At 48.2% G+C, this 13,769-nt stretch overlaps 2 long non-coding RNA genes across 2 annotated transcripts in view; both read right to left on the reverse strand.

Annotated features, from left to right (window-relative positions):
* Positions 1-12,136, reverse strand: part of LOC118924049 (uncharacterized) — a 42,957-nt gene extending 30,821 nt beyond the window's left edge. The window contains exon 1 of the long non-coding RNA XR_008997721.1: positions 11,860-12,136. This is a non-coding gene — a long non-coding RNA (uncharacterized LOC118924049). The remainder of the gene's footprint in view (positions 1-11,859) is intronic.
* Positions 2,600-10,011, reverse strand: LOC130683778 (uncharacterized). The gene is made up of 2 exons (XR_008997722.1): positions 9,639-10,011; positions 2,600-3,197 (listed from the first exon to the last, which is right to left on the reverse strand). It is a non-coding gene; the product is annotated as an uncharacterized LOC130683778 (long non-coding RNA).
* Positions 12,137-13,769: the final 1,633 nt, after the last annotated feature.

A 13,769-nucleotide genomic window follows, 5' to 3' on the forward strand; every position in this document is an offset into this window, starting at 1 on the left:
TCTTTCATCTTCAAAACCAGCGGTCGAGTCCCTCTCACACAGCATCACTCAGACACTCTTCTTCCCTCTTCTGTCTTTAAAGGACTCTTGTGACTACAGTGAGCCCACCTGGGTAATCCAGAACAATCTCCCTGTTTTAAAGCCAGTTTAGCATCTGCAACCTTAACTCCCCCTTGCCACATAACCTAATATAGTCACCAGTTCCAGGGATTAGAACATGGACCTCTGGGGGGCCATTATTCTGCCTACCACCCCGCCATACGCAGTGAAGTGTAAGTTTCATAGGGAGCCAGAGCCAGGTCTCCTTCACCTTCTGCACCTGGCACCCAACAATCAGTATTGTTGCATATACCTTTGTTAATAAATTCTTGAATACCACATATGGCTCTAACAACTTTACGTGTGTTATCTCAATTTCATCTTCACAACTACTCTGTGAAGTAAAACTATTATTATTTTCATTTTACCTTTGAGAAAATGGATGCACAGAGAAGTAAGTAACTTGCCTATGGTCACCTAGTAAGTGCAAGGCCAAGGGCACAAACTGAAGCAAACCCTAAATCCTTTGTTCTGGTCCCTGTGCCATGGCCCCTCCCAAGGAAGTCATGGAAATGGAAAGGTGGGCCCCTCCTAGAGTCTGCCTAGAGTCAACTATGTGGTGAGCCTACGTGAAGACAAACTCACTAGTCTGAGGGAGGAGCTTATTTCAATCTTTCAGCCACATCTGGTTTTGGTCCAACTAAGTACAGCTATCCACAGGTGCCTGAGGATACTTTCAAACTAAATGCAAATGCTTTCATTTTTCCTGAGTAGGCCTTCTGTGCAGAATCTCCCTCTGCTTTCCTACTCTGATGAGCTGGGCTGAGCCCTGAAGAAACTCAGGGACACCCCCCCTACCAACTTTTCTTCCAGGCTAGATCAGAGCCAGCCTTAGCAGACCACTTCTGTACCTCTTCCTGGATCTCACCCTGGTCTCACTCAAAGACCAAAGACCCCTCCACACAGACGAAACTCAGCCCCCAGAATGCTTCAGAGGAGGGAGAGTAAGTGAGGGCCTTTTATAATCATTTCCCTCCATGCCTCCCTCAATTTTCCATTTCCTGGGCCAAGAGAGGGGGTGTGTGAGGCATTGTTCTAAGAGGACTCCATTGTATGCTTGATGGGTGTGAGGGGCCCTCCCTCACAAGGCCAGGAAGGAAAATGGAGAGTGGGTGGCCAACAGGCAGTGCTTTTCTTTTTCTGGCAAATAATCCAGAAAATGGTTAATTCCCACAAACATAATCAAGTTAGCAATCCATGTGTAATTTGGCAATATGCTTGCTGGTCAAATAATGACTTAAATTGTTTGTGGGATTTTTTTTTTAATTTATACATTTTTATTTCTTTGAAGAACATTATGTTTACTAGGCTCTCCCCTACCCCAAGTCACTCCCACAAACCCCATTACAGTCACTGTCCATCAGCATAGCAAGACGCTGTAGGATCACTACTTGTCTTCTCTGTGCTGCACAGCCCTCCCCTTTCCCCCACCCCCCACATTATACATGCTAATCGTAAGACCCCCTTTCTTCTTCCCCGCCCTTATCCCTCCCTACCCTCCCATTCTCCCCAGTCTCTTTCCCTTTGGTAACTGTTAGTCCATTCTTGGGTTCTGTGATTCTGCTGCTGTTTTGTTCCTTCAGTTTTTCTTTTGTTCTTATACTCCACAGATGAGTGAAATCATTTGGTATTTCTTTCTCCGCTTGGCTTATTTCACTGAGCATAATATGTTTGTGGGATTTTTAAAGGAAAATTTACTTAGTCATTTTAATAAGGATGCTCCTCAGAGACAAATATTTGAAAGAATTTTGACATAAGTAAGACTAAAGTCAAAGTATTATCTCTAGGTCTACATCATAATAGCCATTAGAGTACATTATCTCCCTTTTAAAGATCTAGGTACCATACTCACACATTCTCTCTCTCTGTCCAATCTGAAAACCATATCCACCATACACATACATACATTTATATAGACATATACTTACATACTCCTAATATTTCCAATTACCAAGGAATTCTCCCATCCCTTCTCCTGACTTCTGTCCTGTTCTCCACTTCCACACAAAACTACACTTGCAGAATGACAGCACTGGATGCAATACTGCCCATGTAGACTGCATGTGTTAGTCCCTATGCATGCATAAGTTGGCATCCCAGCTCCAGCACTTACTATCTTTGTGACTTCAGGCAAATTATTTAACATCTCTAAATCTCTTATTTGGCATCTGAACTAGCATAATAGCACCTATCTCAGGCTCAATATTGAGCATCAGCTATGCACCTGACATTGTTCCAGGTACTGAGGATACAATAAAAAGATGAAATTCCCCAGTAAACTTATATTCCAGTGGGAGGAAATGGGTCTTAAACAAACAAATTAGATAATTTCAGATAAGCACCATTAAAGGTAAAATATAGCAATATGATAGAAACTTAGAAGATGATAGCCTGCCTCAGATATGACCACTGATGATCCTTGACGCTCCTGGTATACCTGCCTTTGTGTGGACCTTGCCACACTGCATAGAGCTTGAAGGGAAAGGAGCGACACACAGCAGCAATTCACCGGAGAATTCCGCTCTATTAGGGAAAGGTGCTGGGTTATATAGGAAGGGGCATGGGGTGATTGTGGTGTCACTTCTACGGGGCTGGTGGCTATTGGCTAGGTGCTGGGAGTGGGAGGGGGGAGAGAGGTGATTGGGCTTCAGGTGGCGCCTGCGGGAACCAAGGACTCGGAAGAGAAGCAGGAGGTTCGCCATCTTATGGGTGGGGGCCCTTCATTCCCCCCTTTCTCCTCTATGGGGTTGTGGATGTTGCTTTCTCTCTGACTGCTTCCTGCTGAACGGGGGCAGAGAAGGGAGTGAGGGCTTGAGGACTGGGAGGAAAGGGTTGATAGGACTCCCCACAGTAAGGACGAGTAGATGTGGACTTCTTCAGGTTGGAAATCAATGAAGGTTCCCTGTAACCATAGGTCGAGGACTTGTTGATTCTAATGGTGCCAAGAGGACACGGGTGCCAGAAGCCAGGCATCTGCAGCCATTGTTTCCAGGAACAGTTTCCAGCGGAGAGAGGGGTCCATCTCAGCGTGTGGTGAGGAGGTTACGTGAGGGTGAGGGATCTTCTGTGGCTAAAAGCTGGTAGTTCCTGAGTAAAAGCTGGTTGAAAGTTTGATTAGAGATTTTGCCAACTTGGCATCAAGGGCAAGGGAGGTTGGAGCTCAAGGAATTCTGCCATGCTGTAAAGTGTAAGCTGTGGGATTAGGGTGACGAGAATGCAGGGTGTGCTGCAGTTGGGAGGCAGTGAGTTGAAAAGACTGCCATTACACCAAAAGAAGTGTCCCAGTTGCATAAAAGTCTTAGAGCCGGAGGTAGGGGTGTAGATAGAGAGGCAGTGAAGTGCGCTGGAGGGGGCAGGGGTTGGGCCTACACAGTGGTGGATGGTGAGATTGTTTACGTATTCTGGTTCCCATAGGGGTATGTTTGCCAGGGGACGGAAGGGTTGTCCTTCTGCATGGAAGGAGTAGTTGGAAATATTAAGGGGCATGGCAGCCAGCAGTGGGTGCTGTAGTGATGTGCACAAGAAACAATTGGCGGTGTTGAGGGTGTGGTTGAGAAAGATGGTGGTGTCTTGAATGAGCTGTGACCAAGAGTAGGAGCGGGGGTAAGAAGATGAAGAGGCGCCGTCAAGAGTTTGGACAATGACTGTTTTCGGAATGTCCGATATCTGATGCAACTTGAGACATCTGGGAATGAGAGGGAACATACTCTCGAGAGATATGAAGGGTACTGTGGGAGGTCAAGGACCCCCCCATAGTAAACTGAGGCTGTGACTCCGGTGGCCCATCGAGAGTTCCAGGGATCTGGGATTGATAAGGAGAATGAGTTGTTGGGATATTTTATGAAATGGTTGGAGGAGTAATACTGTGGGTACCGGGAGTTACCCATGTAGTGAATGGCACAAGACCTATAGGGACATCCCCCATATGTGTCTGGCCATTGCCTGCAGTAGGCTTGTTTTTGGTCATAGAGGAAGCAGAGGTAGGGAGAATAAAGGTAGCTGCTAGTGAACACTCGGTGGAGGGAGGAAAGTGGAGGTATAAAGGCTCGGAGCAGCCTTTCAGAGGGCAGTCTGATGTGGCAATGAAGGTAGTAACTTTTGTTTGATGCTGTGTGTAAGTCTGTCTGACTTTGAATCACCATACAAAGGAGGCTGGGGTGGTGGGGAAGACAATAGGAATGAGGAAAAAAAGCGAGAGAGCAGTAAAGGAGGAAAAAGTCATGGTTCGGGTATGGATGGCAAAGGGGGTGAATGGGAGATGCGGAGTTTCAAGGGTTCAGAGGGATGAGGCTTGGTAGTGTAGACAGTGTCTTCAGCTGTATCCGAAGGACTCTGGATTGTGACTGATGGGTCTTGGGTGTCCAGAGAAGGTGGGTCCTGGGTGTTTGGTTTCAACCTGGAGATATGAATCCAAGGGGTGACAGAGTTATCAGGCAGTAAGAGCTTGGTGGCCGAGGGGGTGCAGAGAATAACTGGGTGTGGACCTTCCCATTTTGGGGTGAGAAAGGGCCGATCCTCTGGTGGCTTATAAAACACTAGTTGGCCGGGCTGTAAGACAGGAGGGTTTTGGGAGGCGGATGGATCAGGAAGGAGCCAATCCTGATATTTCCACAATTCGGTGTGGAGGACAGAGAGTAGCAGAAGGTCCATATTGGGAGGAATTGGTCCTTTGTGGGAAGGGAGCCCTGGGGATAGAATTGGGCGGCCATACATGATCTCAAAGGGTGACAAGAAGGAAGGTTTCTTTGGGAGGGCCCGAATGCGGAGTAGAGCTAAGGGAAGTAGGCAAACCCAGTCAAGGTGTAGTTCTAGAGACAGTTTGGTCAGGATGTCTTTTAGAGTCCTATTGGCTCTTTCTACTTTTCCCGAAGCCTGTGGTCGATAAGGACAGTGTAGATGCCAGGGGAGTGAGAGCGACTTACTTGGAGAGGTTCTGAATGATTTGGGCAGTGAACTCAGGGCCGTTATCTGATTGAAGGGAAGTGGGCATCCTGAACCTAGGAAAGATCTGGGTGAGGAGGATAGAGGCAACTGTGGACGCTCGTTTGTTAGTGGTGGGGAAAGCCTCGACCCATCCTGAAAATGTATCTACTAACACGAGTAAGTATCTGGTACGCCGTACGGGTGGCATGTTAGTGAAGTCTATTTGCCAATCTGCGGCGGGGACATTACCCCTTGCTTGATGAGCCGGGAAGGGTCGGGCCTTGAGGGGGGTATTAGGGTTAGTGGGTTGGCAAATGGTGCACCTGCGGGTGATTTGGTCAAGTAGGGTTTTGTCTTCAGGAAAGAGAGAAAAAAAGGATTGTAAAAAATGGATTAAGGATTGGGGGCTAGGATGGAACAGATCGTGTAAGAGGCGGAAGAGAGACTCTTTGTCCTGGGAACAGAGGGTGTCTTGTGATAAGGCTAAAACCACAGGGGCAGATGGATCACTGTCTGGTGCTTCTTCTGATAGGGCAATTGACTGGGCTACTCTGTCAGCTTTATTGCTACCTCTTGTAATGGGGGAGTCATCCTTTTGATGTGATTTGCAGTGGACTATGCCCAGTTGGTGTGGGAGTTGTGAAGCCTCTAGAAGTTTAGTAATTAAGGCTGAATTAGTAATGGAATTTCCTTTTGTGGTGAGGAGGCCTCATTCTTTCCATACTGCCGCGTGAGACAAGAGAATGTGGAATACGTATTTGGAGTCAGTGTACAGTGTGAGAGACGTGTCCCGGGCCAGAGTGCAAGCTCTGGTGGCTGCAATGAGTTCGGCCTGTTGATTGGTTGTACCAGGGGGGTAGAGCTTGTGCCTCGATGATGTCTTCAAGGGAGACTACTGTGTATCCTGCGTAATGGGTGCCCTCATGTTTAAAGGAGGACCCATCAGTAAACCAGATGAGGTCGGAGTGTGAGAGGGCTCCTTTAGAGATCATGGAGTGGCATGGAAGGAAGTTGTGAAGGGCTTCCAGGCAATCATGCGAGGGAGTATGAGGAGAGTAGGGTAGAGGAAGAAGAGTGGCCGGATTCAGGGGCGGGCAGGGAAGGAAAGAAATGTCTGGATTTTGGAGGAAAGAGGACAATAAGGTCAGGAGTCTGGAGGGAGGGAGAGTCTATAAACTTTTGTAGGTTAAGAGATCCTTTAGGTGATGTGGGGACAGAATGGTAAGGGGCACCCCAAATGTCAGTTTATGAGCTTCCTTCTGCAAGAGCTGTCTAGCGGCTAATGCCCGTAGGCAGGGGACCCATCCCCGAACTGTGGGGTCTAACTGCTTGGAAAGATAAGCTACTGGGGCAAAGGATGGGCCATAATATTGGCCTAGGACTCCTAGAGCTTGACTGGACCTCTCATGAATGTATATAATGAGAAGGGCTTCAACAAATCAGGAAGATGGAGAGCTGGGGCTTCCACAAGGGCTCGATGGAGCTTAATGAAGGAATGTCAGGGTGAGGAGGGTAATGGTTCTTCAGGGGGGCCCTTGCTGAGGTCGTATAGGGGCCTTGCCAACAGGGAGAAGTTAGGGATCCACGCTCTAAAATACCCAGCCAGACCTAGAAAGGAAAGGATTTCTGTCTTGGTTTTGGGAACGGGCAGGTCAGAGAGGAGCCATTTTCTGTCTAAGGTAATGGACTTTCTTTGTTGAGATAGAAGGAATCCAAGGTAAGTGACAGAAGGGGAAGAGATTTGAGCTTTGACAGGGGATGCCTGGTAACCTCTGGAAGCTAGAAGGTTAAGTAGGGAGGCAGTGTCAAGTTGAGACTGTTCCCACAAGGGACTGCAGAGTAGAAGATCACCCACGTATTGTAATAAGGTGGACTCAGAGTGATCATGATGAAACTGTTTGAGGTCCTGAGCTGGGACCTATCCAAAAATATGGGGACTATCTCGGAAGCCTTATGGCAAAACTGTCCAAGTGAGTTGTTCAGAATGTCTTGTGTATGGGTCCGTCCAGGTGAAGGCAAAAAAATCTTGGGAGGAGGGGTCCAGAGGGATAGAAAAAAATGCGTCCTTGAGATCTAGGACTGAGAAGTGGGAGGCCGAGGCAGGGATCTGCAATAAAAGGGTGTATGGATTTGGGACTAAGGGATGGATAGGGACAATGGCCACATTGATGAGGCAAAGGTCTTGGACGAGGTGGAAAGATCCATTGGTTTTTTTAACAGCTAATATGGGGGTATTAAACGAGGAGTGAGTGGGTCTGAGGTAATTTTTGTTTAAAAGATCTTGAATGATGGGTTGGAGGCCTATGAGGGCTGAAGTGGTTAGGGGGTATTGGGCCTGACAGATATACTGAGAGGGGTCACTTAATTTGATAGAGGCAGGAGGACAGAGAGCCACGGAGGGGCTTGTAATGTCCCAAACTTTGGGATTTACAGGGTGTATGAGGGCGGAACTGGAGCTTTCATTGGGTAGAGGGGTGTCGTCAGCTATGAGGGCCATTAGAAAGGGAGTACTGGGGCCTGTGGGAGTGGATATAGTTATGGAAACATGGAGGAGAGAAAAGATGTCCTGTCCTAGTAAGGGGATGGGACACTGGGGCGTAACCAGGAAGGAGTGGGAGAAAGGTATGGGATTGTCCTGGATTGTGCATAAAACAGGGGGGTTTTTAATTGGAAAATCTGTTTACCTCCTACCCCGACTATAGGAGTAATGGCAGGTGTGGTATGGCCCCGGTATTCCCGCAAGACTGAGAAGGTGGCTCCTGTGTCTAGGAGGAAGGAGATGGGGCGACCGTCTACTATTAAAGTAACCCTGGGCTCCTGTTTGGTGATGGAAATGGTCGGGCGAGAAGCCCCTGGGCCCCGTCAATCTTCTTCTGCCAGCCCCACCACGGCGGGCTTAGGATGGGGGTTGTTGTCCAGCCTCCCCTTCGGGTGGCTGGGCAATCAGACCCCCAGTGGCCCTTTTTGTGGCATCTGGGGCGTGGGGTGTTGGGAGATCTGGGGGAGGGGCACGCCCTTGACCAATGTCCTTCTTTTCCACACTTGAAACAAGCTCCTGGGGGGGGCTTGTTTGTAGAAGGGCGCCCAGGTTGTGGTTTTATCAGCTGGGCCAACATTTGGAAATTGGCCTGATCAGCCTTTTGTTTATGGCATTCTTTCTCCTCCTCCCGGTTATGGAAGACTTTAAAGGCCACTGTTAGGATCTCAGTCTGTGGGGTAGCGGGGCCCTGTTCTAACTTTTTGAGTTTAGCTTTAATGTCGGGGTAGCTTTGAGCTAGGAGGTATGTCATAAGGACATGTATGCCATCAGGCGTTTCTGGGTCCAGGCTGGTAACTGTAATAGGGCTTGGGTGAGTCTGTCTAAGAACTCGGAGGGAGTCTCCTCCCTCCTTTGAATTATGTCTTGGAGCTTTTGAAAATTGACTACTTTACGAGCTGCGTTTTTCAGACCTGCTATTAAGCAGCAGACGAAGATATCTCGAGAGCGGAGACCCACGGCGGTGGGGCACTGAAGGGTTCTGGGTCAGTCTGTGGGGGAGAAACAGGTGATGGGGGCAAAGACGGAGGAGGCTCCTGGGACTTAGTTAGAGGGGGGCTGAAAGGCTCAGGCTCAATCCGCTGGGGAGGGGCAGGTGAGGGGGGCAAAGGGGGAGGAGATGGTGGGGGAGGAAGGGGGAAGGGCTGTTGTAGGAGAGGAGGGGGAGGTGGCAGCACGGCGGAAGAGGGTGGAGGGGTTGTAGGAGGGGGAGGGGCTGAAGGGGGAAGCCTGTATGGCGGAGGTTCGTCAGCTGGGTCAAAGGTAATCGAAGAGGGACTGGGAGTGTGTGGAGGGGAGGGAGACGGCTTGCAGGCTAGGAGAACTTGGGGTGGGGAACAGGTGGTGCAGAGGCTGGGATTTTGAGCTAGGAGGTGAAAAGCTTCGATATAGGGAATCTCCTTCCATTTTTTCAGGTGCTGGCAGTAGGTAAAAAGATCGCGAGTGATGTTAGGATCAAGAGTTCCCCCTGCGGGCCATTGGTTGTTATTGTCTAGGGGGCATGTCAGCCAATCTTGGGAGCAGTATTTACGGAGAAGTTTTGGTTTTATATCAGGTGTCTGGGAGAGGGTGGCTAGATACTTGAGCAGGCATTCAAGAGGTGAGCTTCCAGGGAGGGATGAGGAGGCTCCCATGGCTCAAGGACAGAGAAGGAGACAAACAGGGGAAGACGAACGGAGATCCTCGGACTGGGAGCAGACGGCAAGGAGACAAAGGTCGTCCCCGATGATCCTTGGTGGTCTGCGGAAACTCGTATACGAGTCGGTTTCTTAGGAAGTGTGGGTCGTCACCCAGGCTTCTCTAAGAAGGCAGAGTGCCGGAGTCACGAGGAACCTAGTACTAGGAATTTTCGGTGGAAGGAACGGAAGGAGGGGGGGGGAGAAGGGAGCGTTCTCATCCGCAAAGGAGTCACCTCGTTTACGGCTGTTGGAGGGGGGCCTGGGGGTCCACCGCAGCCGTGGAGGCCTGAGGAGGGGAGAGTTCCCTCCTCATCCCCGAGCGTCAGGGCCTTGCAGGACGATCACAGTCAATGGCACTGCGAAAGCTTGGGGAACAGTGGCCCACTCGGGGGAAAACTTACCCAAAGGCCAGAGAGGAGTGGTGAGTGTGATGAGCCAGCGCCAGAAAAAGAGGACGAGGGCAAGCTGCTGCTGGTGTCGGGGGGAAGACGGGGCCCAGTTGGGGTATCCTGTCTCCCGGGTTTCGGCACCAATGAAAGGAAAGGAGCAACACACAGCAGCAATTCACCGGAGAATTCCTCTTTATTAGGGAAAGGTGCTGGGTTATATAGGAAGGGGCATGGGGTGATTGTGGTGTCACTTCTACGGGGCTGGTGGCTATTGGCTAGGTGCTGGGATTGGGAGGGGGAGAGAGGTGATTGGGCTTCAGGTGGCGCCAGTGGGAACCGAGGACTCGGAAGAGAAGCAGGAGGTTCGCCATCTTATGGATGGGGGCCCTTCAGAGCTGACCAGAGAAGCCAATAGGATGTCATGGAAATGATGGTGTGTAGCTTCCAAAGATAGGTCATGAAAGACATCACAGCTTCTACTGCACTGTCTCTTAGATCACTCAGTTTGGAGGAAGCCAGGTGCCACATTTTGAGAATATTCAAATAGTCTCATGGACAATCCCATGGCAAGGTGGTGATGAAAGAAGTCTCTTGCCAATAGCCAGCTCTGAGCATGCTAATTAGCCAATGCCTACCTGCCCTGTGCAGTGATGGCTGCAGCCCCAGCAAACTCCTAAAAGGCTCCAAACTGTAAGCTGTCACTCAAGCTGCTCTGGAATTCTGACCCATGAAAACTCTGACACTACATTTTTATTGTCATTTTAAGTAATTTGTTGCATAGCAATAGATAACTAATACAGGGAACTGTAGATAGGATGATCAGGAAAGGCTGCAGTGAGATTCACCGAGCTTGGCTTATTGTGAGGATTAAATAAGTAAGGTGTACAAAGTGCTTACTTAGCACATGGTCAGGCTTTTAGTACATGCTCAGTAAACATTCGCTGTGGTTATTTTTATCATCTGTGGTGAATTTAGTCTTCTTCACTAATTTCTGCTGGGAATTCAACAGCTGTTTTTAATATTTTGATGCTAATCACCTGAAAGTTCATGGGGTGGAGAAAAGAGAGAAAGGCAGATTGTCTGTAAAGCCCTCAAGCCTATCTGTACCTCAGCCTAGAAGATCTTAGAACAAGCCGGCTCCCATATGCTGCTGTTCTCATCCTTTTTGGGGTCTAGGATGTGGCCCACTTTCCTCTCTTGGTGGCCACCACACCCATTCTCCCAGGGCATTCCTTCCTCTCTTCCACTCCCATGACCAGCTGTGGAGTAGCACATGTTCCCCATACTTCCCTCTTTCCTTGTATCCTTCAGAGATAAGCTCACAGGCCCTGCTTAGTACAAAGAGTTCACTGCTAGTCACTACAGAGAAACAGGCAGCAGGCAAAGAGAAATAACCGAAGTTGGGGAAATTACTAAGGTGACAGAATCTTTCCATGTGACCATCATTCCCTTACTGAAAACCTTTGGGTCTCTTCACATCACCAAGAGAACAAATCCCAAGCTCTTTAAGGTTCTCCAAGATGTTGCCTGGTTTCAAACCCCTAGTCCACTTGTGCCCTTGAGCAAGTTACTTATTTCTTTGTGTCTCATTTTTTTCTAACGTAAAAAGAAATAAAAATATGGAGTGTGAGAATAAAATGAGCTAGTATATATTAAACTTTCTATCAGTATCTGGAAAATAAAGTGTCCAATAAATGTTTTCCATTGCTACTGTTATTATTACTGTTATTATGAATGCCTCTGCAATCTTATCCGTTACTCCCAGCCTTACATTTGCTTGAAGATCCCTCATATATGTACCATGTGCTTAATCACCTCCATGCTATTTTATTCTGTACCCTGTGCCCAGTCAGCTTTTTCCTCCCCTAAGTGTGGCTCAAATGGAGATCTTTGGAGAAGATTCTACTCAAGTAAACTTCCTTTGGAAAGCATTCCATTACCATGGTCTCACCTCCACAGTGTACTCGGGTACCTTCTTCTTTGCTCCGATAACATCCTATGCATACTTCCATCATTAAGAATACATGTATGTGTTTGAATTATCTATAGCTGCAAAACAACCCACTCCAAAACTTAATGGGTGAGAACAATAGCCATTTTAGGTGCTCAAGAATTAAGGCAAGGCTTGGTTGGGCAGTTCTTGTGCTCCATGTGGCATCAGCTAAGGTCACTGGCTCACCAGCATTCAGCCAGCCACTGGACTGAACAGGAGGCTCATGAAGGTCTCACTCACGTGTGTCACGCCTTGATGCTTCTCTCACACTCTTGCTCCCTGTGGCTTGCTTGGACCTCCTCACAGCATAGTGGTCTCAAGGTAGATGGGCTTCTTGCATGGTGGCTGACTTCCAGGAAGAAACATTCTAAGAGTAGCAAAAGCCGAAACTATAGATTTCTTAAGGCCCAGCCACTGAAGTTACACAACGCTGTTTCTACCACATTCTATTCATCAAAGCCAGTGAGAGAACAAACTCAAATTCAATTTATAGCCATCTTGAAGTTACCACCAGATTCTGAGCTCCTTGAAGGCATGGAGAGAATTCTATTAGTCTCAGTATTCCCCAGTACCTAAGTGAGAAGAGTGCCTGGTATAGAGTAGGTGCCTAACAAGTTGTGGTTGAATTGAACTCCTGCACAAACATAGGAAAGCTCTAGAGGAGGATGAGCCAGCCTAACAAAACCTGGGAGCTGCCAAAGCCTCCCACCCACAACATCTGCTTCTTGTCAAATCCACCTTCAGTTCGTTCCTCGCGCAACAAGGTGTGCGAGCAATGCCAAAGTCACTAATCAAATACCAGAGTCTCTAACTGCCTTTAACATGGATAAAGGGCAGAAGTGAAAGAGGTTAGCATAGTTGGAATGTTCCATATGACTACCTAAAGGACAGATAAAATATGAAATGAATCTGTGTAAACATGTTCAACCCTAGTGCTATAGGGATCCAGAGCATTCTCAACCAAGAGGACTCTTGATTCTCCTTATTTGGCAAAAACCCTGCCCTAAACATCATGCAAACCGCAGTAAAAGCCAGTGGCTGGACCATATGAATTTCACTCCTGAATTCCCTAGAGAAAGCCCTGTTGTTTTTGCCTATAGCTCATGGCAGCAGCTTGAGATTACTGTAAGAATGCCAGCCTCCCAGGACCAGGCGCCAGCGGCAGAGCCACGGGGAGGTGAAGGCATGGGAGTGAGTCAGCTCAGACCACCGGCAATTGTCTGTAAAGAGAATATCCAGGCCTCATCTGCAGCCAGCATTAGCAAAGGCATTCAATTTTTAATGAGCAAACCACTGGGAAGAAAACAAATACAACTTTAAAACACCTGAGTAAGCAGGTCTGCTTCTTTGTTGATCTTAGTGACCCTTGTCCCTGCCAATGGGATGGATTAGGATACCCTGTTCCTAACCCGGGATACCAAATAGCTGGAGGTACCTGAGAGGAATACTATAGACAGAGGCTACCTGGCATCCACAGAAGTAGGGAATCTACTCTCCTTCCTTCACTTGGGGACAACTTGGCAGATGTCAGCCATCCTGAAGAGAACTCCTTTTCAAGTTAGGAGGATTCTGGATGCATAAAAAAGTGGCCCATTTAGTAACTCTCTGGAATCCCTGAGCGTGAAAACTATTGCCCAAGTCACCATCTTGTCTTCTTATGAGGCAACCAAGGGTGTAGAAAACACTTCAGGGCAGAGAAAAGTACAAACCCCTTTCCTTCACATTACAAGCCAGGCAGAATCCTGGCAGCTGTGACATGTAGGAGGGCAGATGGCGAAGGGGCCATACTGCATTTTCCCTGGGTTACTGCTACCTTTTCCGGTGTTCATGTCCCCTCAGAAACTAGGTTACGAAGTAAGAGACTCGTGCCACTGACATTTCCAACCAACAGATATCTAACTAGCACTGACAGCACACCAGGCCCTCTTCCAGGCTGGCAATAGCAAAGAACCTAACAGACAAGGCATCTGCTATATTGGAATTTTCCAACAAGCAAATAAAAAGACAATTTTAGATCATAAGTAAATCATGAGAATAAATAGGAAAGAGGGAAGAGTGGTAGAGAATGGCTTCTTTAGGTAGAGAACACCTCTCTAGAGAGGTGACATTTGGAGCTGGGCCTTCAGTGATGACACAGAAAGACCTTTCAT

This window comes from Manis pentadactyla, chromosome 5 (genome assembly GCF_030020395.1).
Source record: "Manis pentadactyla isolate mManPen7 chromosome 5, mManPen7.hap1, whole genome shotgun sequence".
NCBI lineage: Eukaryota > Metazoa > Chordata > Mammalia > Pholidota > Manidae > Manis > Manis pentadactyla.